A 27572-nucleotide genomic window follows, 5' to 3' on the forward strand; every position below is an offset into this window, starting at 1 on the left:
TTTAGTCTCAGCTTAGGCTGAATCTTTGGTCCCTTGTGTTCTGAGGCTCCGCTTCTTGGATTTGAACAGCTACTGGTTCTTCCAGCTCTGCAGCCTGCAGGCATAGTTGTGAGACAATCTGGCTGCTCAGGTAAGTCACTAACTCCCCTTTCAGAATCACACCTGCATAACCTGTTGTTCAGTTTCTCTAGAGAACACTAATACATTTAGGAAATATGTTTAATTTTTTTCCTGGAGGAACAGGATGTTTCTGCATGCAACTTACTCACTGGTCAGTTGAAGATGGGAGAGGGTCTAGGTCTGGGAAACAGGTGGAATCAAACATCTTTACCTCCCTTCCCCAGACCACAAGTTAGGGCTACAGAGTTGAATTAGAGGTGTGTGGTGAAGTAGAAGGTGATCAAAATCATTGTCATTAACCAATAGGCTCATATCTAGAAAAACCCTTCAATTGAGAAGAAAATCTAGGGACGGGCAGGAGAAAAGAAAGTGAGTAATGCTGTGCCCATGACGTAGTAGACATGTCTTATAGATACAGACACAGCACTCCTTCCCCCTGCCCGGTGCGTTTCCTGCTGCCTGCTAACATCTGAATGTTTCTAGGGGAATTGCCCTCACACTAAGAGAGATGCCTCACCCAATGCATACCTACATCTAGCAGTTGCCAGTGTGGGGTTCCAAGGCTAGCCCCATGGCTTTCATTCAGATCAACTCTGGATGGCTGACCCAGCTCTAGGACTCCCTGTGCAAATGGCTGAAACTGCATTGCAGTTCCTGTCCTCCCTCCACCTAGTGACACCTCCAGCCCCTTGTGCCTCTCATATGCACAGAACAGGTCATCTTGGCTTCAGCTGAGCACCAGATGAAGTAGTTGGCTTGAGGTAAGTGTCCACAATATAAGAAATATAGACATCTTCATTGGGGAAAGGTGTTTACAAAAGCCCATTATGATTGAGAGGATAAAATATTTCAATCTTTTTAAAAATTATTTTTATTTTTACAGACTGCATTTTGATTCATTGTACACAAATAAAAGGCACACTTGTACATTGCTGGTGGAGTTGCAAATTGGTGCAGCCACTCTGGAAAGCAGTATGGAGAGTCCTCAGAAAACTTGGATTGGACCCACCTTTTGACCCAGTTATCCCACGCCTTGGTTTATACCCAAAGGACTTAAAATCAGCATAGTACAGTAACATAGCCACATCAATGTTTATAGCAGCTCAATTCACAATAGCTAGATTGTGGAACCAACCTTCAACAGATGAAGGGATAAAATACTTCAATCTTCCAAATCATGCTGGCATCTTGCACCACAAAATATCATATGTGTAATGTCTTCATGGGGGGATGTGTGGACAGGTTTGTGTAATTAAATTCATGGAACTTAGGTATATGATGTGATTCTACTATATCTTATATTTCCAACATATGTGTGTGTCACCCTCACTGGACTATGAAGTCCGTGAGAGAAGGGACTGTGACTTATTATATATCTTTACATCCTCTGTGTCTGAGATCAGGGTCTGGCACCTACAGGTGTTCACTATTTGAACTGAACCTGCAGACAACTCTTTCTCCTTGTCCATTCTTGAACATCAGTAACCTTTCCAATTACTTTCCTTTGACTTTCACTGCCTGAGTCTTCTCCACATTAAGGACCATTTTTACCCTCCATTGGACCATCCATTTATTATTTACAACTACTTTTCAGGCATCTCTGACCTTTTTCTTCATGGTAACATCCTAGCAGAGACTATGGATAAAATATTACACATGTTGCTTTGTAATAACAGGAATGGAGAATCTCTCTAAATCTATGCAACCCTTGCAAGGAGAGCTTAAAAGTGTGAGACTTGAGTGGATCTGGGAGCTCGGCAAAGGCTTATCTTGAGGAAAGACATTGCAACTGAGGCTGAAGAGCAAGTAGAATCAGCCTGGAGTGAGGGGCAGAGAGAAAAGCACTCCAATCCTGTGTGCACTTTAGGATCCTAAGTGTGTGTCCAGGACATAGAATACAGGAAAGTTGGCTCGAGGATGCACTGAGATGGGAAAAGGGCCATTCAAACAGACCATGCTTTTGGATTTTATTCCAAGGGGCAGAGGTGAGTTGTTGAAAGATTTTAAACAAGATATAGTTCTTAAAGCATTGTTTGTTTGTTTGTTTTTGTTTTGTTCCTGCATTAGACAGGGCCAAGAAGAGATCTGAAGACTAATTAACAGGTTACTGAAGTTGTTTTAAGAGAAAGCTGAAGTAACTTGAAAGAGAGTGGATTTTTTTTAGAAATAATGAGAAGTGCATAGGTGAGGATTTGGTGCCTGATTGGACTGGAGAAGAATGTTTGAAGGTGACCACATCTGGGTACATTGCCCCTCAAGTATTGTGAACTTCCAATACAGAACTTCTTGTGGAAATTATACCATTTACCACGAAGGTAACATGTATACATTTTTTTTTTTTCATCTGAAGAGTATTCTTTGCAATGAGCCTTCAGCTTTGGAGTGTCTTACAAAGCTTAGATTCACATAAGGGTGCAACAGCAACAACAACAACAACAAAAGAGGAGCATGTTGGGTATAAAAATGATATTGCATTGACTTATGTTCTATTGAGGATGGACCTTATGTGACATAGCTACTGCTGTATAAATGAGAGTGTAACCTCCTTCTCATACTGACTAGAGTCACGGAAGTCAGCTGGGGAATGGCAAGCTTTCAGTTCTAATTTTTCATTTAAGAAATGATTCAGCTCTTGTCTTTAGTGTCACTTAAATTATGAAAGTCAAGAAGAGCAAGAATGAAATCTGCTCCCTGTCATTGAAATTCATAACCTTTACCACCCCAAACATACAACTGCCCCAGAAAGTGTTAGAAGTAGGTCCTGAAAGTTGCCACTCAATTTCTCTGTGACCATGGTGAGAGAAGAGATACAGCACAAGATAAATATGAACAGGTTGACAGCAGCTTCTTATTCTCAACCCTCTGCAATGAAGCCTTGACTTAGGTAATGCATATATTAATTCGACAAGTGTTTACTGAACAAACTATACACATGTGAAATTTATGAACCAGCACATAACATGTATGAGTACAATTCTAAAAGGGAATAATCAATAAGAACTACAGGAACTTGGCTAGAGCTGCCAAGGAAAGGAGGATAAAAATAAAAATAGCTCTAACTCTTTAATTCTTCACTAAACTGATGGCAACATGAGAAGGAGTTCAGAGGGAAACACCCGAGTCCTGAGGTGTAAGGCCTTAGAAACCCCAGCCTCAGTTTCTTCATTTGAAAACTGCTCAATTGGTATAATGGAATTGCCAGAGAACCTTCAAGTTCTATTTTTGGGATTCCCTATTTTACTGGGGCGTTTGTCTTTTTCTCATGACTAGTAGGGTTCATATATTTCAGGGAATTTACCTCACTGAGAAGCAAAATTTCTTTGGGCCTCGTTTATCCCATTACCTCCAACCTCCAGAAGTTTCTGGTAAAGACTACAATAAACGAAATCATGCTGTTCAGAGTAAAGAGACAAAGTATTGTTTCTTTCTATTTTAGTGAAAACACAACTTCATCAGGATATGGTTTAGAAATAATGACTTAAACTTTAGGTCTTTGCAAGCAATCTTTTTGCAAGAGTGCACATGATAAAGAGATGATAATGGAAGCAAAGAAAAATTCTGTCACTCCTTCTAAGGACATTGCTGACACAGCCAGAGCGAACCCTAAAGGCACACTGTAAATGCCAATCAACCATGAAGAAAGAAACTCTTCAGGAACAACAAGAAATGAACCTGCATCTCCTCAGCTGGCCAAATCTGGGGCATGGCCTGTAGTGACCTACCTCCTGGTTGGGTGGGGATCAGCCTAGGGAAAGTTCATGTGGGATACCAAATCCTAGGGCGAGCCCCAGCTGTAATTATTTTTTAGAGCAAGTTTCTAGAAAGGAGTTAAAAGAAAGCATTCCTGATTTTCCATTCCTCACTTGAGCAGTGTTTTGGAATTGACTTTTCTTCATTTGCACCAGATGCTCAAACCCCAAGACTGATTTTCATGACATCATGTTAAATTAACCTCTCATGTGAGGAGACCACTTTCTGTAATGCAAAGATTGGAAGCAAACAAAACAGAACCAATATTTCTGTGGCTATATGTAGGCCAGGACTTAGCTTCCACCACAGGCCCATCTGCCTCAGGACTGAATCTTATCTGATCATTTCCATGGCAACAGCTGTGGGATTAGAATAGGATGAAGGTTTAGGAAGAGTCGCTGGAATTCAGGCCTAGACGAGTGAGGATTATTTAACTACACACTTGTGTTGCCATGGAGACGCAAATTTACAAATCAGGCAGGATTTTTGCTGCTCAGTAGCGTGTATTATATTCTTAGGGCTGTTTCAAATCCCTCTATTCCATCTTCTCTCCCATCAGGGGGAAAATATCCCACTGGACACAATTTAATTATTCCTCAAATACTTTCTATTTTAATTTTTAGGGCTCAAATATAGATAGACTAAAACTTAAGTAATTGGTAGAACCTAAATACTAAGTAATTGTTCTTAGCATGCATTTCAGGTTTTTAAGTGAAATTTGGCTTAATGTAAAGAAAAAGAATCTCAAACACACTCGTTCAGAGTCAATTAAGTCTCATATAAATCCAAACCAAAATTATACTGATTAAAAATATTTATTATTAATATTATAATTATATTGAAAATATTTCTTATAGTGTCAGATAGTCACAGAATTCTAGCTCATTTTATAGCAAATCAATGTCAGGAAATCAGTAGTAATCCATGTTTGAACATGATTAGGATTAACAAACCACTTTCACCATTGTGAATGGATTCATACTTCATACAATTTTTATTTAAAATATTTGAAGGGTGGTAAAGAAAAGCAAAAACCCTACATTGCAGCTGAAGCCACATTCTTTCCAGTTATATCAGAGCATCTGCAAGAGACAGAAAAGCTCACAATAGGATTCTAACCATCTTTTTGTTGTTTCCCTACAAACTCAAAGATAGTCATTTAGATCTGGGATGGTGGTGTACACTTGTAATCCCAGCAATTCAGGAGACTAAGCCAGGAGGATCATAAGTTTGAGGCCAGCCTGGTTAGAAATATGGAGGTGCTCAAAAGTGCGTAGGCAAGGCAAAGTTTTACTTCTGCCAGAAGGACCATGCTACTGGAATCCGGCTAGCCAGAGGGGCAGGGTGGGCAGTCCACCTGTTTTTATCCCTAAGGCAGCACTGCCCTTCATCCTGATTGGAGGAGCTCAGGGTTACAATCTATGTGATTAATTTTAAAATCAAGATGGGCAAAAGGAAGGGCTATAATCTATGACTCGATTCAATTAAGGCGATATTGGAAAATGGACCCCCAGATTTTTTATTTCTCCCACTGGGCCATTTAGTGAGACCCTCAGCAAGAGTCCATCTCAAAATAAAAATAAAAAGATCTGGGATGTAGTCCATTGGTGAAGCACCCCTCCCCTCAAAAAATGTCATCTAATATTTCTCCCACCTCTCTGCCCCCCCTACCTCAATGTGCAAAAAACTCAAAGCCTCACACGTGGCTAACACCATCATCTGAACTTATTATTCCCACCAGCTACTTAAGTCAGTGCAATCACAGGGAGTTTTCAGAAGTGAAGTGACTTTCCTCAAGGTGAAGCAGGAATAAAGACAGAACTGGACCATCAGTCAGAGAATCATAAAGTCAGAACATGAGCTGACATGGCCCTTTTTGGTACATTGTTAATGGGCCATTTGCATTTTGATTGTGTCTCTGGCACAAGTCATGGAGGCCTGGCTGTCAAGAAGGAAGCTGCAGGGAACAAAGCAAAGCAAGCATCTTCTCAGAAGCGAGTGGAATGCTGAGTCTGAAACACATCTCTGTAGCATCTAGAGGACTTCAGTCTGGGCAGGGTTGGGGTGTAGTCAGGGGTGTGGGTTGAGAGAGGCCAAAGGAGATTTTGAAACATGCAGTTTTCTCAGATTTGGAGAATGGGCTTGGATGTGTGGGGGCATTATTTGGCAGGACTATCTGGTGACCTTTATCAACATTCAAAAGCACATGACTTTTAACTCATGAAGCCTTCCTAATAATGATCCTGTGTCAATATGCAAATTTTTAAATTTTCGTATAGTTTGTAGTTGTAAAATGTATAAAACAAAAACCACCCACATTTGGAGACAACCTCAGTATTTCTTAATAGGGAACTGGTGATAAAAATATGACAGAAAATAGTCAACAAACACTGTGTTGCTCTTAAATAAATTTGAGTGGTCTATATGTGCAAATATGAAAAGATCTCCAAAATATAGCACTAAATAAGACAAATGAGATGCAAAATAGTGTGTGATCTGATTTGTGCAAAAATATAGGCACCATAAGGACATAATATGTAAGTAATTTCTAAAGGGATTCATAAAAAATGTTGACAGCAGTTATATCTAGAAAGTGAGACAGAGGTACATAGAGAAGAGGGGACATTTATTTGTCTTTTGATACTTTTTAGAACTCACACTAAAAATTATGCAACATGTATTCTTTATTAGTAAAAATGAGTTTATTAGAAAATAATGGAAGGGAAGGGATTGAACTGGTCAGGAGACCAAGAAAAGGTCAGGGAGGGTAAGGAAATAAAAGATAAAAAGAAAGAGAAAGAAAGGACTACTTTAATTGGCAGGAGTGGAATGATCTTTATAGGATTTTTAAAAAATTAAACAGCTTTGTTGACATATAATTTACATACCATAAAATTCCATACCATCTTACAGTGTAGAGTTGCATGGTTTTTAAGTATATTTATAAAATTATGCAATCATCACCATAATCTAATTTTAGAACATTTTAATCACTTGGAAAGAAATCTCTTACCCATTAACAGTCACTTCTCATTCTCTGCTCCCTTCACACTCATTCCTTGGCAACAACTAATTTGCTTTCTGTCTCTATAGATTCACTTATTCTGGATACTTCATCTAATGGAAATTATACAAAATGTAATTTCTTGTAACTGATCTTGTTCACATAGCATGTTTTCAAGATTCACCCATGTCATATCATATATAAGTACTTCACTTCTTTTTATTGCTTCATAACACTGTACCATATAAATATACCAATTTTGGCTCCATTCATTAATTGATGGTCCTTTTGTGTACTACCATGAATAATGAATATTCATGTCAAAAATTTTATTTAGATGTTTTGTTTTCCATTTTTTCCCTCTTTGGTAGATACCTAGAAATGGCTAGATAAAAGGAGTCTTATCTAGCACTAAAAAACTGCCACACAGTTTATAGAAGCCCAGTTCACAATAGCTAAGCTGTGAAACCAACCTGGATGCTTTTCAATAGATGACTGGATCAAGAAACTGTGGTATATATACACAATGGAATATACTAAGCTTTAAAGCAGAATAAAATCATGGCATTTGCAGGTAAATGGGATAGAGTTGGAGAAAATCATGCTAAGTGAAATAAGCCAATCTCTGATATGTGGATGTAGCAGGGGGTGGGGGGGGAGAATGGAGGAACTTTGGATTGGGAAGAAGGGAGAGAAGGCGGTGGGGGAATGGAAAAGATGGTGGAATGAGATTGACATCATTACCCTAGGTACTTGTATGATTGCACAAATGGAATGACTTTACATCATGTACGACCAGAGAAATGAAGAGTCATGCTCCATTCCTGGACAAAGAATCAAAATGCATTCTGTTATCATGTATAACTAACTAGAACAAATAAAAATTAAAATTAAAAAAATTGCCACACTGTTTTTCAAAGAGAATGTTTATATTTCCACCAGCTATGAATGAGTCCGGTTCTTAGCCTTTTGAACATCTTTAAGTCAGTACAGACCCATTGCCCATTTTAAAAATGGGTAACTAATCTTTTTTATTATTGACTTGTAAAAGTCTTTATATAAAAGATCTATAACTTGAAAATATTTTCTCCCATTCTATAAGTTGTCTTTTTCCCTTCTCAATGTCATTATTGATGAAACTTTTTGGTTTTAATGAAGCCTAATTTATCACTTTTTTCTTTATTATTTGTACTTTTGTGTCTTATCTAAGAAAATATTGGTTTTCAAGATAGCGGCCTAGAGGGTGGCTGCATTTCATGTTGCTCCAGGACTCAGGATTCAAAAGAGGAGATATTGAGAGACTTGGGACCAACTCAAAGCAGCCGGGTGAGTCTCTCCTGTTGGGGAGGCGTCCCGGATGGGGCAGTAGTCCCCGGAACGCAGGGAACTTTGTGAAGTAGAGCTGCCCGGCGAGGCGCCCCTCCCCCCGCTGGAGCAGTGAACTCGGACAACTGGGAGCGTCGTAGAAGAGGCCGCTCAGCACAGCGCTGGGACTCGGAGCAATCACTGGGGCTCTGGTGGCTGCCCAGGGGAGGAGCGGCGAGGAGAGCTGTGTGGACTCAGAACACCGGGGTCTGCCCTGAGGACGAGGAGGAGGAGCGCGGCCGCTTGGATTCGAAGTGACTGCACCAGAGCTACAGGCGGTTGCCAGAGGAGGAGCTGTGTGGCGAGCTGTTTGGACTCAGACCACTTCTGAACACCGGGGTCTGCCCGGAGGAGTAGGAGGAGGAGGAGGAGGAGCGTGGTGGGTCGCTTGGACTCGGAGTGACTTCAGTAGAGCTCCAGGTGGCTGCTCAGAGGAGGAGGCGAGTGGTGAGTTGTTTGGACTCAAAGCGACCGCTCCTGAATACCGGGGGTCTGCCTGGAGGAGGAGCACGGTGGGTCGCTTGGTCTCGAGTAGCCGCACCAGAGCTCCGGGCAGCCGCCCAGAGGAGGCGTGCAGCGGGTCACGTGGATTCAGAGCCACTCACAGCGACCACTCCTGAACACCCGGGGGGTTACCTGGAGGAGGAGGAGGAACGGGGTGGGTCACTTCGACTCGGAGTGATTGCCCAGGGCTCTGGGTGGTTGGTGGGAGGAGGAGGCACACAGTGAGTTGCTAGGACTCCTAGTGACTGCACCAGAATACGGGGAGGCTGTCTGGAGGAAGAGGCATGAGGGGGTCTCTGGGACTCAGAGCGATTGTATGGGGCCCAGGTGTCTGCTCAGAGGAGGGGCCGCATAGCCAGGTGATTAGGTGCTGAGCAGGGTCCCAGGATCGAGGAGGCTTCTTGGTGGAAGAGCTTCACAGAGACACGCTTAGGGGAGAAGCAAAGGATCCAGGACTGCGGACAGATTCTCTGAGAAGGGGCAGCCTAAGGAGATTCATCTGCGAAGGGTGAGGCTCCCAGGTTCAGGAGGTAGGGCCGGGCCCCTGGGAACTTTGCAGAGGAAGGCAGCCCAGCCCAGGCGGTAGCTGTAAATTGAGGGGAACCTCTAGGAGGGGAACTGACCAGTGAGACCTGCCCAGCGGGTGAGTCTTCTCTGCCAGGTGAGGTTTCCCCAAAAGGACGGTAAAACCAGAGACACAGGCCAAAACAGGCCTTGCCTCAGGCGGCAGCCTAGTTCCCCTTCGGATGACCATTGGTCAACAAGTGGAGTCACCTCTGCTAGTGGGCATATACCCCACCTGAAGGCGACCACTCCTCGAGAGGCAGCTTCCTTGTGGAGCACCAAATTATCAACTTCCTCCAAGACTTCAGCCTACTGAAGGCTAAGAGGGGATACATATAGAAATCTTCAAGGAGATTGTAAGTCAATAGAGGAAATCTGCAATATCTCAGGGGTTCGCTGATACCTGAACAATATGAGAAAACAAGGAAAGAAAATGCTGCAAACAAATCTAGATGTTACATCAATAAAACCCAATGACAGCATGGCAGAAGAAATGACAGAAAAGGAGTTCAGAATGTACATAATTAAAATGATTAGGGAAGCAAACGATGAGATGAAAGAGCAAATGCACGCACTGAATGATGAGATGAAGAGCAAATGCAGGCATTGAATGATCGCACCAATCGACAGTTAAAAGAGCAAATACAGGAAGCAAAAGACCATTTCAATAAAGAGTTAGAGATACTGAAAAAAAAAACCAAACAGAAATCCTTGAAATGAAGGAAACAATAAACCAAATTAAGAACTCCACAGAAAGCATATCCAGTAGGATAGAACACCTGGAAGACAGAACCTCAGACATTGAAGACGAAATATTTAACCTTGAAAACAAAGTTGAACAAACAGAGAAGATGGTAAGAAATCATGAACAGAATCTACAAGAACTATGGGATATCATGAAAAGGCCAAATTGAAGAATTATTGGGATTGAGGAAGGCCTAGAGAAACAAACCAAAGGAATGAACAATCTATTCAATGAAATAATATCAGAAAATTTCCCAAATCTGAAGAATGAAATGGAAAATCAAGTTCAAGAGGCTTATAGGACTCCAAATACACAAAATTACAACAGACCCACACCAAGGCACATTATAATGAAAATACCGACATACAAAATAAAGACAGAATTTTAAAGGCTGTGAGAGAAAAGAATGAAATTACATTCGGGGGAAACCAATACGGATATCACCAGATTTTTCAATCCAGACCCTAAAAGCTAGAAGGGCCTGGAACAACATTTTTCAAGCCCTGAAAGAAAATGGATGCCAACCAAGTATCTTATACCCAGCAAAACTTAGCTTCAAATTTGACGATGAAATAAAATCCTTCCATGATAAACAAAAGCTAAAAGAATTTACAAAAAGAAAGCCAGCATTACAGAACATTCTCAGCAAAATATTCCATGAGGAAGAGATGAAAAACAAAGAAGCAAATCAGCAAAGGGAGGAATTATCCTAAAGGAATTGTCAAATAAAGGAGGAACCAAGTCGTGTCAAATAAATAAATAAATAAAATTTAAAAAATGAACCAAATGACCGGGAAACCAAATCATATCTCAATAATAACCCTGAATGTTAATGGCTTGAATTCATCAATCAAAAGACATAGACTGGCAGATTGGATTAAAAAGAAAAATCCAACAATATGTTGCCTACAAGAGACTCACCTCATAGAAAAAGATACCCATAGACTAAAGGTGAAAGGATGGGGAAAAACATACCATGCACATGGACTCAGCAAAAAAGCTGGAGCATCCATCCTCATTTCAGATAATGTGGACTTCAAGCCAAAGTTAGTCAGAAGGGATAAAGAAGGTCATTTCATACTGCTTAAGGGAAGCATAAATCAGCAAGATATAACAATCATAAACATCTATGCCCCAAACAGTGGCTCATCCATGTATGTCAAACAAATCCTTCTCAATTTCAGAAACCAAATAAACCATAACACAACAATACTAGGTGATTTTAACACGTCTCTCTCATCACTGGACAGATCTTCCAGACAAAAATTGAACAAAGAAACCATAGATCTCAATAACACAATCAATAATTTAGACTTAACAGACATTTATAGAATATACCATCCAACCAAGAGCGAATACACTTTCTTCTCAGCAGCACATGGATTCTTCTCTAAAATAGACCATATATTATGCCACAAAGCTAATGTTAGCAAATACAAGAAGATAGAGACACTACAATGTATTCTATCAGATCATAATGGATTGAAGGTAGAAATAAATGAAAGAGTAAAACACAGAAACTATTACAACATCTGGAGATTAAATAATATGCTATTATATGATGAATGGATAACCGAAGATATTAGGAAGGAAATTAAAAAATTCTTAGAGGTAAATGAGAACAAAGAAACATCATATCAAAATCTCTGGGACACTATGAAAGCAGTACTTAGAGGGAAATTTATTTCATGGAGCGCATTTAATAAAAGAAGTAAAACTCAACAAATAAACGACCTAACACTACAGCTCAAAGCCCTAGAAAAAGAAGAACAGACCAACACCAAAAGTAGTAGAAGACAGGAAATAGTTAAACTTAGAGCTGAAATCAATTAAATTGAAACAAAAGAAACAATACAAAAAATTGACAAAATAAATAGTTGGTTCTTTGAAAAAATAAACAAAATTGATAAACCTTTAGCCACCGTAACAAAGAGAAGACGAGAGAAAACCCAAATCACTAAAATTCGGAATGAACAAGGAAATATCACAACACACACGAGTGAAATACAAAACATAATTAGAAGCTATTTTGAAAATCTATACTCCAACAAAATAGAAAATTTCAAAGATATCAACAGGTTTCTAGAGACATATGAATTGGCTAAACTGAACGAGGAGGACATACACAATTTAAATAGACCAATTTCAAGTACCAAAATAGAAGAAGTCATCAAAAGCCTACCAACAAAGAAATGTCCGGGACCAGATGGGTTCTCAGCCGAGTTCTACAAAACCTTTAAAGAAGAGCTCATTCCAATACTTCTCAAAGTATTCCAAAAAATAGAAGAGGAGTGAACCCTCCCAAACTCATTCTGTGAAGCCAATATCACACTGATACCTGAACCAGACAGAGACACATGGAGGAAAGAAAATTTCAGACCGATATCCTTAATGAACATCAACGCAAAAATTCTCAACAAAATTTTAGCAAATCGCATACAAAAACATATTAAAAAGATAGTGCACCATGATCAAGTGGGTTTCATCCCAGGGATGCAAGGTTGGTTCAACATCAGGAAATCTATAAATGTAATTCACCATATCAATAGACTTAAAGTCAAGAATCACATGATTATTTCAATAGATGCAGAAAAAGCATTTGATAAAATACAGCACCCCTTCATGCTGAAAACACTAGAAAAAATAAGCATGGGGGAACATTCCTTAACATTGTAAAGGCCATCTATGCTAAGCCCATGGCCAATATCATTCTAAATGTTGAAACACTGAAAGCATTCCCCCTAAAAACTGGAACAAGGCAGGGATGCCCTCTTTCACCACTTCTATTCAATATCGTTCTTGAGACTCTAGCCAGAGCAATTAGACAAACCAAAGAAATTAAAGGGATACGAATTGGAAAAGAAGAACTCAAACTATCCCTGTTCGCTGATGACATGATTATATATAGAGAGGAATCTGGAAATTCCACCAGAAAACTCTTAGAACTCATAAGTGAATTCAGTAAAGTAGCAGATTACAAGATCAATGCTCATAAATCCAACGCATTTTTATACATAAGTATGAATCTTCAGAAAGAGAAATTAGGAAAACTACCCCATTCACAATAGCCTCGAAAAAAATAAAATACTTGGGAATCAATCTCACAAAAGACGTGAAAGACCTCTACAATGAGAACTACAGAACACTAAAGAAAGAAATTAAAGAACACCTTAGAAGATGGAAAGATCTTCCATGTTCTTGGATAGGAAGAATTAATATTGTCAAAATGGCCATACCACCTAAAGTGCTATACAAATTCAATGCAATTCCAATTAAAATCCCAATGACGTACCTTACAGAAATAGAGCAAGCAATTATGAAATTCATCTGGAAGAATAAGAAACCCAGAATAGCTAAAGCAATCCTTAGCAGGAAGAGTGAAACAGGGGGTATTGCAATACCAGATCTTCAACTCTACTACAGAGCAATAGTAACAAAAACGGCATGGTATTTGTACCAAAATAGACAGGTAGATCAATGGTACAGAATAGAGGACACAGACACAAACCCAAATAAATACAATTTTCTCATACTAGACAAAGGTGCCAAAAATATGCAATGGATAAACGATAGCCTCTTCAACAAATGGTGCTGGGAGAATTGGAAATCCATATGCAACAGAATGAAGCTAAACCCATATCTCTCACCATGCAGGAAACTAAACTCAAAATGGATCAAGGACCTCGGAATCAGACTAGAGACACTGCAGATTATAGAAGAAAAAGTAGGTTCAGATCTTCAACATGTAGGCTTAGGACCAGACTTCCTTAACGGGACTCCCATAGCACAAGAAATGAAAGCAAGAATCAATAACTGGGATAGATTCAAACTAAAAAGCTTTCTCTCAGCAAAGGAAACTATCAGCAATGCGAAGAAAGAGCCTACAGAGTGGGAGAATATCTTTACCAATCATACTTCAGATAGAGCACTAATCTCCAGAATCTATAAAGAACTCAAAAAACTCTACTCCAAGAAGTCAAATAATCCAGTCGACAAATGGGCTAAGGAAATGAATAGACACTTCGCAGAAGAAGATCTACAAGCAATCAACAAACATATGGAAAAATGTTGAACATCTCTAGTAATAAGAGAAATGCAAATCAAAACCACCCTCAGATTCCATCTCACCCCAATTAGAATGGCGATTATCAAGAATATGAGCAACAACAGGTGTTGGCGAGGATGTGGGGAGAAAGGTACACTCATACATTGCTGGTGGGGTTGCAAATTAGTGCAGCCACTCTGGAAAGCAGTGTGGAGATTCCTTAGAAAAGTTGGAATGGAACCACCATTTGTCCCAGCTATCCAACTCCTTGGCCTATACCCAAAGGACTTAAAATCAGCATACTACAGAGATACAGCCACATTAATGTTCATAGCTGTTTAATTCACAATAGCCAGACTGTGGAACCAACTTAGATGTCCTTCAATTGATGAATGGATAAAGAAACTGTGGTATATATATACAATGGAATATTACTCAGCCATAAAGAATGATAAAATTATGGCATTTGCAGGCAAATGGATGAAATTGGAGAATATCCTGCTAAGTGAGATAAGCCAATCTCAAAAAGCCAAAGGACGAGTGATATCGCTAATAAGTGGATGATGACACATAATGGGGGGAGGGAAGGGTTAGTGGTAGTGTTAGAATTAGGGTTAGGGAGGGGGGCAAGTATGGGGGAAGGGAGGACTGTATAGAGGGAAAAGAGGAGTGGGAGGGGTCGGGGAAGGGAAAAAATAACAGAATGAATCAAACAACATTACTGTATGTAAATTTATGATTACACAAATGGTATGCCTTTACTCCATGTACAAACAGAGAAACAACATGTATCCCATTTGTTTATAATAAAAAATACATTATAAAAAAAAAAGAAAATATTGTCTAACAAAATCATGTGTATTTATGCCTATGTTTGCTTCCAAGAATTTTATATTTGTAACTTTTACATTGAGGCTTTTGATCCATTTTGAATTAATTTTTGTTTACAGAGTAGGGCAGGGGTCCTACTTCACAGATATCCAGTTGTCTTTGTGCTATTTGTTGTAAAGTCTCTTTTTCCTCCATTCACTTTCTTGGTATCATTGTCAAACTTCAAGTGACAGTAAGTATGTTTATTTCTGTACTCTCGGTTCTAGTCCATTGATTTATATGTGTATTCTTGTGCTAGTACCACTGCTTTGATTACTGTGGTTCTTAGCAGGCTTTGAAATTGAGAAGTGTGTGTCCTTCAACTTTATTCTTTCTCAAGATTGCTTTGAATATTTTATATCTGTTAAATTTCCACATAAACTTTATAATAATCTTGTCAATTTCTTCAAAAATGTAGATAGGATTTTGATAGATTTTGTTTAATCTATTGATCTATCTACATTGATTTGGTAAGTATTGCCACTTTAACAGTAACAAACCTTCTGATTTATGAATATGGGATGTTTTTCCATTTATTTAGGTCTTCTATAACTTCTTTCAGCAATGTTTGTAATGTTGAGTGTATATTTTATACTTTTTTTTTTTTGTACTAGGGTTTGAACCCAGGGATGCTTAACCACTGAGTCACATCCACACTCCTCTTTGTTTGTTTATTTTGAAACAGGGTATTGCTAAATTACTTAGGTCCTTCCTAAGTCACTGAGGCTGGCTTTGAATTTGTGATCCTCCTGCCTCCGCCTCTGGAACCACTGGGATTGTGCCCGGCTGTTTTACACTTTTTATTGAATTTCTTCCTCAATATTTTATTCTTTTTGATACGATATAAGTGAATTTTTTTCTTAATTTCATTTTCTTTTCCATTTATCATTAGAGTATAGAAAAAATTTGATTTTGTATATTTATCTTACATATAGCCAACGTGCCGATCATATTGATTGTTCTAATATTTTTAAAGTTTATTCCCTAGAAATTTTCACATGTAAGATTATATTATCTGTAAACAGAGGTAGCTTCACTTCTTTTCAAGTCTATGTGAGTTCCATTTTATTTTCTTGCTTGTTTCCCCTGGCTGGAACCCAGTACAATGTTGAACGGAAGTGCTGACAGGAGACATTTTTGTCTCGTTCCTGATCTCTGTGGTGGGGGAGAGCACCTTCACAGCTGTCCGCATTAGCTGTGGGAGCTTTGAAGGTGTCCATGACTTTGTGGAGGACGTCCCTTCTACTCCTGACTTTTGTTTTCCTCGTGAAAGGGTTCTGAATGCTGTCAAGTGTTTTCTTCTACAGCTATTCTGACATCAGAACATATGAATTTGGTCCTTTGTTGACATAGTGTGTCCCATCATTTGATTTTCAGATTTTAAGACAACCTTGCCCTTTGGAATAAATTTCACTTGGTCACAGTATATAATCCTTTTAGTATTCTGCTGGATTCTGCTGGCTACTGTGTTGGGGAGGAATTTTACATCTATATCCATGAGAGATATTGGTCTGTAGTTTTCTTTTCTGGTGTCATCATTTCCTGGTTGTAGTATTGGGGTTAATAGTGACCTCACAAAATGAATTAGGAAGGGTTTCCTCTAGATTTTTATTTTTCTATCTAAGAATTTTTGAAGTATTGGTATTGATTCTTCTTTAAACTTTGATAGAATTCACTAGTGAACCCATCTGTGCTTGGACTTTTTTATGGGTATTTTTTGGGTTATTAATTCAACTCTACTTATTGTAGGTCTATTCTAATTTTTAAAATTTTTTTCTTGAGTAAGTATGTAGAAATGTTTTATTTCAAATGTGAAGTACTAATGGATTTGGGAAAGTGAGGAAGGAAGAAGATTGGAGACTCAAAAGAATTATTTTTCCTAAATCTATGGGGGAAAAATCCTATACTTCTCTCTGATGTGTCTGTCCAAATCTTGTGTGTATAGGAATGAGATGGTTGAAGTCCCTCAATAAAGCTAAAATTCAAGAAAATAAGAAATGTAAGTTCTTCATAGCATTTGCAGCCAGATGTATAGAGATTTCTCTGGAAGAATCCCCTTAAGAATAGGGGTAGCATTCAGACCAGAAGGTTTTATTTACCTATTAAAAGGCAGGAAAACTTATAAAATCATCTTCTTGCAGGAAGGCAGAAAAAAGGAATCTTATTACAGATGTTTGGTAGATCAAACATTAATGAAAGCTAGCCACTCTCAATTTCTTGCAGTTTTGCAGTCTTGAGAGATAGCCTCGGAACACAAATAGTTATCCATACAGAAATATTTTGATGAAATCCTGCTGTCATGAACAGCTTTGTGCAACTACTAAGGTAGAGACTGAGAATACTTTCTAAGTGGTGCAGGAGCTGTGATTCAAAGAAAGTGATCTATTATGAATCAGTTTGCAATACGGAATATCATGGAATGCTGAATGGGCTCAAAAGGCAGCTTGCAACTAGTTGGCAAAATAGAATCATGGGATTCAGCTATAGTCAGAAACATTTCCCTGTCAATTCCTGATTAAGTGCCTGCTCATGCCCCAGTGGGGGCATTTGTCATGAAAGCCATGTTCAGGCTATAATGACATCTATGTGTGGTTTGCAGCAGGATAGATTCCATCTTATAATGGCCTATACATTTTCACAACAAAACATTTTGGATATCATTATGAAGCCTCAAGAAAAGCCTCCCCTTTTAGATGTAGATGAGTGAACGTTGCTGTCAACATTATATTCTCCAGACTCTCCAGTCCAGTTAACAACTGTGCCTAAGTGCTGACATCATGTACCCAGTGACTGACTCAAGACCATCAGCAATAACAGGAAGGTATTTCTAGAAGAACTGGCATAGGGAAATTCCTTTTAACTGATCTGTTCCTGGTGTCATTTGAATAAAATAAAACAAAATGACAAGTTTCCTTTTCTTCATGGATTTCCTGTTCCATTTTCTTTGATCAACCACTGTTGATCTCCCTTGAAAGTAAAAACCCTCTGAGTATGGGAAGCGAAGCTTGTTGACCACCTTGGTGTGGCTTAATTTGGTACCACACCATGTTGAGTGTTTTTTAAAGAAAGTTTTCTATGTGGAAGGAGGAGAGTTTGATGCCATGCAAAATTTCAGTAAGATGAGAGAAATAAATTCAAGCAATCTATTGTACAGCACTGTGACTTTAGTTAATAACAATGTACTGTATTCCTGAAAACCACTGGAGAATAAATTTTAAATATTCTCACCACCAAACAAAATGTAACTACATGACTTAATTTAGTCATTCCACAATGCACTCGTTATTTTAAAATTTCATGTTGTACACAAAAAAAACTAACAACTTTTATTTGTCAAATAAATCAATAAATTAATAAAAAAGATGTAATTGACTAAGTTGAGTGTCCACCAGCTGAGGACCATGGGCACCTCAGAAAGATAGTAGTATATTTTTCAGACAACAGCCTTCACCAAAGGCCCATGACCCTGAGTGATTTCCATTGACTTGATTGTTAGAGAATTAGAGAGTGTTGCTATATCCTTAATTAATCTTCAGTATGGTTTCCATTAGCAAATCCTTCTGTGTGTGTGTGTGTGTGTGTGTGTGTGTCTGTCTGTCTGTCTGTCTGTCTGTCTGTCTCCCTCTTTCTCAGAAAACAGGATGGGGAGAAGGACATCTGCTATGATTTGAGCTTATCCCCAAAGTTTCTATTTTGGTTGGACTGGTGATGCAGCCCAGTAGTAGGATGCTTTCCTGGCATGGGAGAAAGCCTTGGTTCAATCTCCAGTACTGCAAAAAAAAATATTTAAAGTCTTATTTTGAAGTCTTAGTTCCCAGTACCTCAGAATTTGACTTCATTTAGAAATAGAGTCATTGCATATGTAATAAATTAAATGAGATAATTAGGGAGGCCTTAATCCATTGTAGCGAATGTCATTAAAAAGGGGATGTTTGTTCACAGAGATAGACACATGTAGAGGGAAAAGGCTATAAAGAGATGCGAAGACAGTCACTGACAAACAAAGGGCAGGCTCTGACACCAGTCCTTCCCTTTCAGCCCTCAGAAGCAATCAAACTGCTGATACCTTGAATTTGGATTTCCAGCTTCCCGAGCTGTGAGACTGAATTTCTGTGGTTTTTCCCCCAGGTTGTGGGACTTTGTTATGGCATCTCTGTCTAAATAATATAACTTCTGTGTGCATTCTATTCCTTGGTGTCCTTATCTTTCACAGCTGTTGAAAAAGGAGAGAGGTATGGGAGCTAGCTCTCCTGACTAGAACTTTTCTTCTGGGAAAAATGGTTTGAATGCCAGCCACCATTTTCTATACAAAACAATGCAGAGTATCTCTTGCCTCAAGCTGTATGAGGACTGAAGTTGCATTTTTGAATCATGAAATCCATTTTCTTATTTTTCTAAAATGTACTCATAGCCTACCAACCTCATGAAACACTGTGGAAAAGGAAAGCAGCAATTCCATGGTCACATAATCTCAGGAAATATTGCACATGCATTGTAGAGACTGAAGGCTCTGAGAGGTCCCACTGCAAAGAAACCTGCTCAGCTTGGTTAAATTCAGTGTTTCCTTATCATATTCGGGATCATGTGCAGGACAAAGATGGCCCCTCTTCCTGTTCTGAGAACAGAGGGATGACCCAGATAGGAGACTCTCGGCAAGTTGTAGAGATGGAAATGTGGAAAGGAGATCAAATCCATGAATCACACAAAGTTCATTTCATTAACTTCTCAAAGAAGGCAAGACTTCTGGTGGACTATTGGCTGTTTTCCAGGATTCGTAAACTAACCATATATCCCACAGGTAAGCACACTGTCTCCTCTCTGCTGAGCCTCTGAGCTTTGAACACCTAATGGGTATTTCTATCAGCATCTTCACAGAGACAGTTCTTAGACAAATGTTGACATCTTTTGGAACCCAAGATAAGCCAAGCCAAGGCCTCTGCATCCCTTGGTTAGTTGAACATACTCTGGAGATGTGCTCTTCGGCAAACCTGTTACAGGGAAGTCTATTAAAATGGAAGTCAACTTGTCTTTTGACTAAACTGATACAAGGTGGGGTGTCTAAATTCCAGGGGAAGAATTTTTTAGTCTAGATCTGAAATAATCAAAGAACTAAGTTTGGTGGTTTGCCTGGTGGAGGGTCAATGAAATTTCCTTCCTTATTTGTGGCTTTGTACCACCACCTACTAGAGATTGAAGTCAGGGAATGAACAGACTAACGCTCACTGGCCTCTTCTTTTTGGTCAAATTTCCTTGGATAAAGAGCAGTTCAAGGACCATGTCTCACACCTCCCTTTTGCTCTGATTATTCTTTATGTACTGTGACAGCCATTGTACATGCTCAAAAATTATAGAATCATAGATATTAGAGATGATATCTGAGAGAATCCAGTGTGTGTGTGGGGGTGGGTGTAATGGATGTCTAAATCTGTGACTGTATTATTATTAGGCCTCCTTGCCATCATGACTACTCATGCTATGGTGTTCTTAATTTTAGCCTCTGTGATTTCTGTGAGATCCTTAGCATTCCTGCCCCAGACATCTTACTGGTGGTATCCACTGCAGAGATGTATGAAGCTTATGGAGGCTTATGCCTCCATGAAAGAGAAAAATGACCACACATTGTAGAGGACACAGGTAAGTACCAGGAACCTGAGTGCCCAGTGGCACTCAGGAGAGGGTTTAGGAGGTCTTCTTAGTACATGTCGTGCAACATTCAAGAAGAGCCCTGAAGGATAGTCATTCCCACTGCAAAGAAGAGGGGAGAGGCTTTTCAGGAGGAGAGGTCTGTGGGAGGGAAGGATTGAAAGCATGAAACAGTATAGGGCCATTGAGGACCTTGTTGCCATATGGTTACTGTTGGAACACAGACTACAAAGGAATTTGTGTATGTGTGTATGTGTGTAGGGAGTGCTGTTAGAGATAAACAGTATCCCACTTTGGTCATTTCCTCAAAAGCAATTGGTTAAAAATGAACTTACTGTCTGCTCACAGTGCTATTGTAGATTTTAAGTCCCCACACAGAATTTGCACTCTGTAAATATATGCGAAAATTATTATTAATATCAAGATGTGCTAGTGAGACATATTTGATATTTTTTTAGGAAAGAGGACTCTGAAGCTGTTTATCTGGATCTTATTTGATTTCTTTGCCAACGTAAGTTCATTCTACACAATATTTATTTTTTCTTTCAAAAGGTATATAAACATTTAAAGAGTGTAAGTATTTAATCAAAATGTTATTTCTGTCAAGACTGGTTGATTGATTGATTCAGGCATGAAAAAGAGCTTAATAAAGGAGCTTTCTGATAAATCATTTCCCTCCCCTGGACTTTCACAGAAATGCCTCTTTTAGCAGGAGAGGAGGAGAAATCAAGGCAATGGAGCTGTGTCAACAAATGCTGTCAGTTCTCTAATGAGATTGCAGGTGAAGCCCTGGCTTTAAAGTCAGACAGTTTCAAGTTCAAATCCCAGTGCTGCACTGACAGGCTGTGAGAGCTTGAATAAGTCCTCTCTGAACTTCCTTGACGTCATTGATAAAATGATGCTAATGCTGCTGGGGTTGTTCTAAGCATTAAATAAGGTAATGCCCCCAAAGTACTTAGCATTTGTCTGGCATATATAAGCTTTAGATAAATAATAGTTGCTATTTTCATTAGTAGTATTATTCAACCTGTCTTTGTTGAGATGAAATAAACCACAGCAAAATCTGGAGCTAAACATCTCCTAAAGCTTATACTTCAGAGAAAAGATAGCATGAGCTATGACAAGGATATGCTGTCAGGGACCTGTCAGCCAATTCATTTGAGCATTTATTGAGCACTTACTATACACAAGGTACTTTTTCAAATATTGAGTATGTAGCAATGAACAAAACAAGCAACAATTACTACTCTCATAAACTTTGCATTCTAGTGGAGGAGGAAATACAATAAAAACTTGAGTAAGTAAAACATGTAGTATGCCAGATGGTGATAAGTATTCTGCTGAAAAATGAAGCAAAGAGGGAGGAGTGTGCATGCCAGAGTTTGGAGCAGGGTGTGTAATTTTAAACAGAATGGTCAGTGCCAAAACGCTCTGTAGAGGTGATTAGGCATTTGTACCCATTCACAGGACATCCTGCTGAGGACCCAAAATGGCACCTGCAGCTTGAAGCAGATATTGGGAGCCAGAGGGTGGTTATGAATGATACCCTAGGAAGCTTCCTTAAAAGGTGCTCAGCTGCCATTTCCCATAGTGATCTTTTGTTGTGTATTGTGGGTTAGTTCCTTTAGATGTGGGCACTGTCACATGCAAGTCATAAATGCCAACCAAACATGTTTGAGACTTGGAGAGGCCCCTGCTGCCATCTGGAGCACACTTGGAGAGGGAGCACCAAATAATAGAGCCAGTACCACAGTGCCAGGGAGAAACCAGGCACAGCACCCTGTGCTGCAGAATTTCCCCCTCCACCCAAACCACTCTTCTCTTGTTCTTTAAAGTCTGTAATATTCAGTGATGCATCCTCACAACAGGAGTGGGAGACGAGTAGCACTAGGCTCTGGGTGTGAATTTGTTGGTGGGACTTTTTTTTTTTTTTTTGGTGTGCTAGGGATTGAACCAGGGCCTTGTTCTTGTGAGGCAAGCACTCTACCAACTGAGCTATATCTCCAGCCCTGGTGTGACTTTAATTTGCAGCAAATGTCCCCCTTTCTGAATGGGGAGAAGGCATGGTAATACCAAGGAGATGCACTGTGGTCTCTTGCTTTCCTCACATACAGAAGTGACTTCATCCAGTAAAAAATGGCTTTACAACATTCAAAACTGCTTTCTCTGCCCAAGGTATTAAGACATAAAATGTTACTCAAAACTGTGATCTCTGTAGGAACAAAATGCTTAGCAGAAATCTCTGCTCCACAAGTAGGTTAAATGAACTGGGCACAGATTCTTTTCTGGCTTCACCAAGGGGAACTTTTATTTATGATCTCCTACTAGGTACCAAGTGTAAAACTTGACACAGCTATCAGTTATGAATTCTTTCAACTACCAGTAGCGGACAACTCCGTTGCGTGTGCACTGAATGATCCATTCATTTAATTATGAATGAGTAGAGTTCACACTGGAATGAGACCAATAATATTATCAAGAACATTGACTATTATAGATCTCTGCCCAGCAGTCTTTAACCTGTTGGAATATTCAGTCCTCATTTTACTGTTTCTTGGCTGCTGCATCAATCAGCATTCTGGGTAAGATGAAGGAAAGTGGGCAGCCTCAGCATCATCTGTACTTTTGATTAGGAAAGCAAAGATTTCCTATAAGTACACTAAAAAGACTTCTCCCTATGTCTCCTGGGCCAGAACTGGTATCATAGTCCTCCCATAGTCCTTGTGGAGGGTTAAACTTTGGATTCAAGCAGTAGATTGCAAACTTGGGCATGAGAATCATTTAGACTGAGTGCTGGACCCACCCCAGACATTCTGACTTGGTAGATCTGGGGAGAATGTTCATTTTTTTGCAAATTCCAAGGGAATACTTCTGCAGCTACTCCAAGGACCCACTTTGAGAGTCACTGGTGTAAAGGAAGTCTTTTATATATTTATTGACACTCTGCTCAGCGAGCTGTATTTGCCTTCACCTGACCTTTTCAATATCTTCTTACCTGTTTTTCCTGCCTTTCCTGCTATGATTCATTACCATTTTGGGGTTCCTAATCCCATCCCTGATTATGTTATCTACTTAAAAATGGTCAGAGATTGGCATTGCTTACTATTCTTGGAATCTGAGGTCTTTCCTCAGAATATGACTGTATATGTTTCCAGATACTCAGTGTTAATCATCTATGTTTCATTTATACGTGGCCATTAAAATAGGATCTTGTAATGACTCGGTTGCATCAGACAAATCATCTTTTGGGAATACTTATCAAAACTGGCTAAAACACAAAAAAATAGCAGTGTGAAAACATTGTACAGTTACAATCAGGATGTCAAAGGTCAAAATTCAAGGAAAAAAGATTCCCAATGTTATACAAACTTCCAGAGAGTAGTAATAAAAAAGGGAGAGCTTCTTGACGTATTGTCTGAAACAGTGCAACTTTTTATTATTTTTTGTTTTTATTTGTTCTAATCTGTTGTACATGACAGTAGAATGCATTTATACATTTTGATAGATCATACATAAATGGGGTGTAATTTCTCATTTTTCTGATTAGATACGCAACCTGATGAGGATATTTTAAGGAAGGAAAATTGTCTGATAACCTCTGTCATAAATACTGTGTTAATCAGCTTTGTTTTACTGTAACAAATGCCTGATACAATCAACCTATAAGAAGGAAAGGTTCATTTTGGCTGATGATTTCAGTCCATGATGAGCATTGTTTGGCCTTAATGCTCTGGGCTTTCAACACATGAAACTTTGGGGGACATTCAAGATTCAAACTATAATAAACAAGGATGAAGGATACTAGACAAAAAATAATAGCAAAGTATACCCAGAAGTATATAACAAGGACAACATATCACACCATGCTGGAATCCAGTAATGCAAGATTAGTTTAATATTAACAACAACAAAAAAAAAGATTTTAAAAAATCACTAGACCATATTAGTAGATGCATAAAGATCATTCATGAAAATAAAACTTTTAACAAATTAATGACTAGAATAAAATTTACTTAATTCGATGAAGTATATCTATAGACACTCTTGCACAAACATCTTATATAATGTAGAAATAGTGAAAGCTGAATTTGGGTATGAGACAGGATGCCTCAATAACCCTTTATGTTTTACATGATACTGGAGGTCCTAAGAAGTACAAGAAGGCAAGAATAAGCAACAAAAGTAATTAGAAAGTAAACATTAAAACAATAATCATTCACAGATGACCTTTGCATATCAAATAAGAGTGGGATTAAATATTTACATTTATCTAGCAAAATATGCGTTTCAAGTTTATAGAAAGAAACCTGTTACAGTGGTGCACACCTATAATTTCAGTGACTCTCAAGGTTGAGGCAGAAAGATCATAAATTTGAGGTCAACCCAAGAAACTCTGTCTCAAAATAAAATAAAAGTTTTGGAAGGCTAACTCAGTGGTACAGCACCCTTGTGTTCAATCCCCAGTATCACCTCCCAAAATAATACACAAAGAGAATCTAAAAACCAATACAAAGTAGACAGAATCACGTTGAAAAAAATGAAGGAAAAAAAATGAGGGACAGTGGAAAAGACCTATTGGCAAGTGTTAACAAGGATTTTAAGCAACAGCTATTTGGAATATAAATAGGTGCAACATTTTTGGAAAATTGAACACAGGTATGATGTATAAATTGTGCACCCATATATACTCAACAGAAATGTGTTCATCTGTGAGTTACAACAGGACTTCCAGAAGCAGACCCCAAGATGAGTATTGATGTACCAGCAATTTATTGAGGACATCCTGTCAGAAGGGAGCCAGGAGTAGGAAGAGGTTTGTCAAGGGTGTGATTTCAGGCAAAGAACAGGGACAACAGATTTGACCTCACCTTTGAGGGGAACCATAAGATGTAAAATACATCTCAGAATATATTTTTACTTGAGGTAGGAGAGCTGGACCTCCACACACCTGCAAGTGTCGAGCTTTGGCTCAGAGAGGTGGAGGTGGGAGGAAAATACAAACTTTTATGCACTTTTGTCTTCCTTCTTCTGTGGAAAAGTGGTTACAGGGCCTGGGATTCATAGGTGTGGCTTCTGTCAAGACCCAGAGAAACTAGAGGGCCCACAGGTGTCTGGGCAGAACACCCAAGATGTCTGCTAAACTATTATTTTAGTTAGCTATTTCACTGCTGTGACCAAAGACCTGACAAGAACAATTAGAGGAGGAAAAGTTTATTTGGGGGCTCATGGTTTCACAGGTCTCAGACACAAATGACTAACCCCATTCCTTGGGGCCTGAGGTGAGGCAAGACATCATGGCTGAAGTATGTGATAGAGGAAGGCACCTGGGAACACAGCACCAGGAAGCAGAGAGAGTATTCTACTCAACAAGGACAATGTATATACCCCAAAGGCACATCCCCACTAACTCCCCTCCTCCACCATACCCTACCTGCCTACAGTTACCAGTGACCCTTAACAGGGGATTAATGAACTGATTAAGTTAAGGTGCTCATAACCTAATCACTTCACCTCTATACTTTCTGGCATTGTCTTACATGTGAGTTTTGGGGGACACCCGATATCTAAGCCACAAAAAAATACCAAAAAACATACAGAATAATTGTACAGCAATATTGTTGCAATTAGAAAAACCTGTAAATAACCTAAGAGTCCATCAACAATAGAATAAATAAATAAATGTGAAATAACCATATAACCAAATACTAGGTAACAAGGAAAACAAATGATAATGGTCAGCCATGGATAAGATTTTGCACAAAGGAAGTCAAACACAAAAGAGTTAATGCTAACCATATGATTTCATGGACATAAACTATAGAAGTAAGCAAAACTAAATTTTGGTGAGAGAAGTCTGGACAGAATTTAATTATTGTGGGGGCCACGACCAGGAAGGAGCAGGAGGAGCCTCTGTGATCTTGAACATGCTCACTCTTTGTTGGGCTCATGTCACAAAGCATGTGTTCACTTCAAAGGCATTCTTCAGTGGAACATTTGACATTTGTGTATGCGCTGTTCTGTATCTTACATTTTGATAAAACATCACCTTTAAACAAAACCCAAATCAACAAGAGAAACAGACACAACTCTATCTTATATTCCTAACATTCTGTTAAATTACTTACTGGGGACCACTGATTTGAACAGAGCTCCTCCTGCAGTAGACCTCAACAGACCAAACGAAGTTGGAGTCAGCCATGTCACCAAACTAAATTTAGTTGTTCGTCTGATTTTCTGAGAACTCAGGAGAGAGATGTTAGCCAAATCTCCAAACAGACCAGTCTTAGCTACCATGATAAGGAAGTTCCTTATGCTTTAACCCTTATAAGGAAAGCAAACTGAAGTAACCTGACACTAATCAATCTGTTTTCATGTATTATACTGTTTTCTTATTCCTGCTCACACTACCTTACAAAAACTGACTGGTCTATGATGTTCAAATGGAGATCTTTTTTTTTTTTTAATTGATGAACTGCTGCCCAATGTATGCATTACTAAAAAAAATGCAATTAGGTATTTAAACTCAGTTTTTGAATGTTTTATCTCTTGGGAATTCTGTTTTGTCTAGGATGTCCTTCTCGTTTTTTGCTGTTTACATTCATCTAACACTAAAGACCCAAGTCAAATGCCTAACACAATCTCCATGTCAGAACTACATTCTGTGTGATCCCATAGAACTTTCTTGGCATCTTAATTGCAGCTTTTCCATCTTTCCTATAGTTCTGAGTGCCCATGTATTTTCTCCTAGGAAGGTTGTCAACCTGTGAAGGCAAGGGTGATAACAAGAGTCTGCTAAGGTTTTTGATCTGTAAGTTGGTAATGGAGTACATAAGTTCCCATGAAGAGAAAATATTTTATATATGGAAGTGAGGGAAATAAAGAAAAAAGACAATTAATTGAAATAAGTTTCACCCAAAGCTATCTGCATATATATATTTAAGTTTGACCTAAAGTTTCTCCAT

This window comes from Sciurus vulgaris (genome assembly GCF_902686455.1).
Source record: "Sciurus vulgaris genome assembly, chromosome: 2".
Classification (NCBI taxonomy): domain Eukaryota; kingdom Metazoa; phylum Chordata; class Mammalia; order Rodentia; family Sciuridae; genus Sciurus; species Sciurus vulgaris.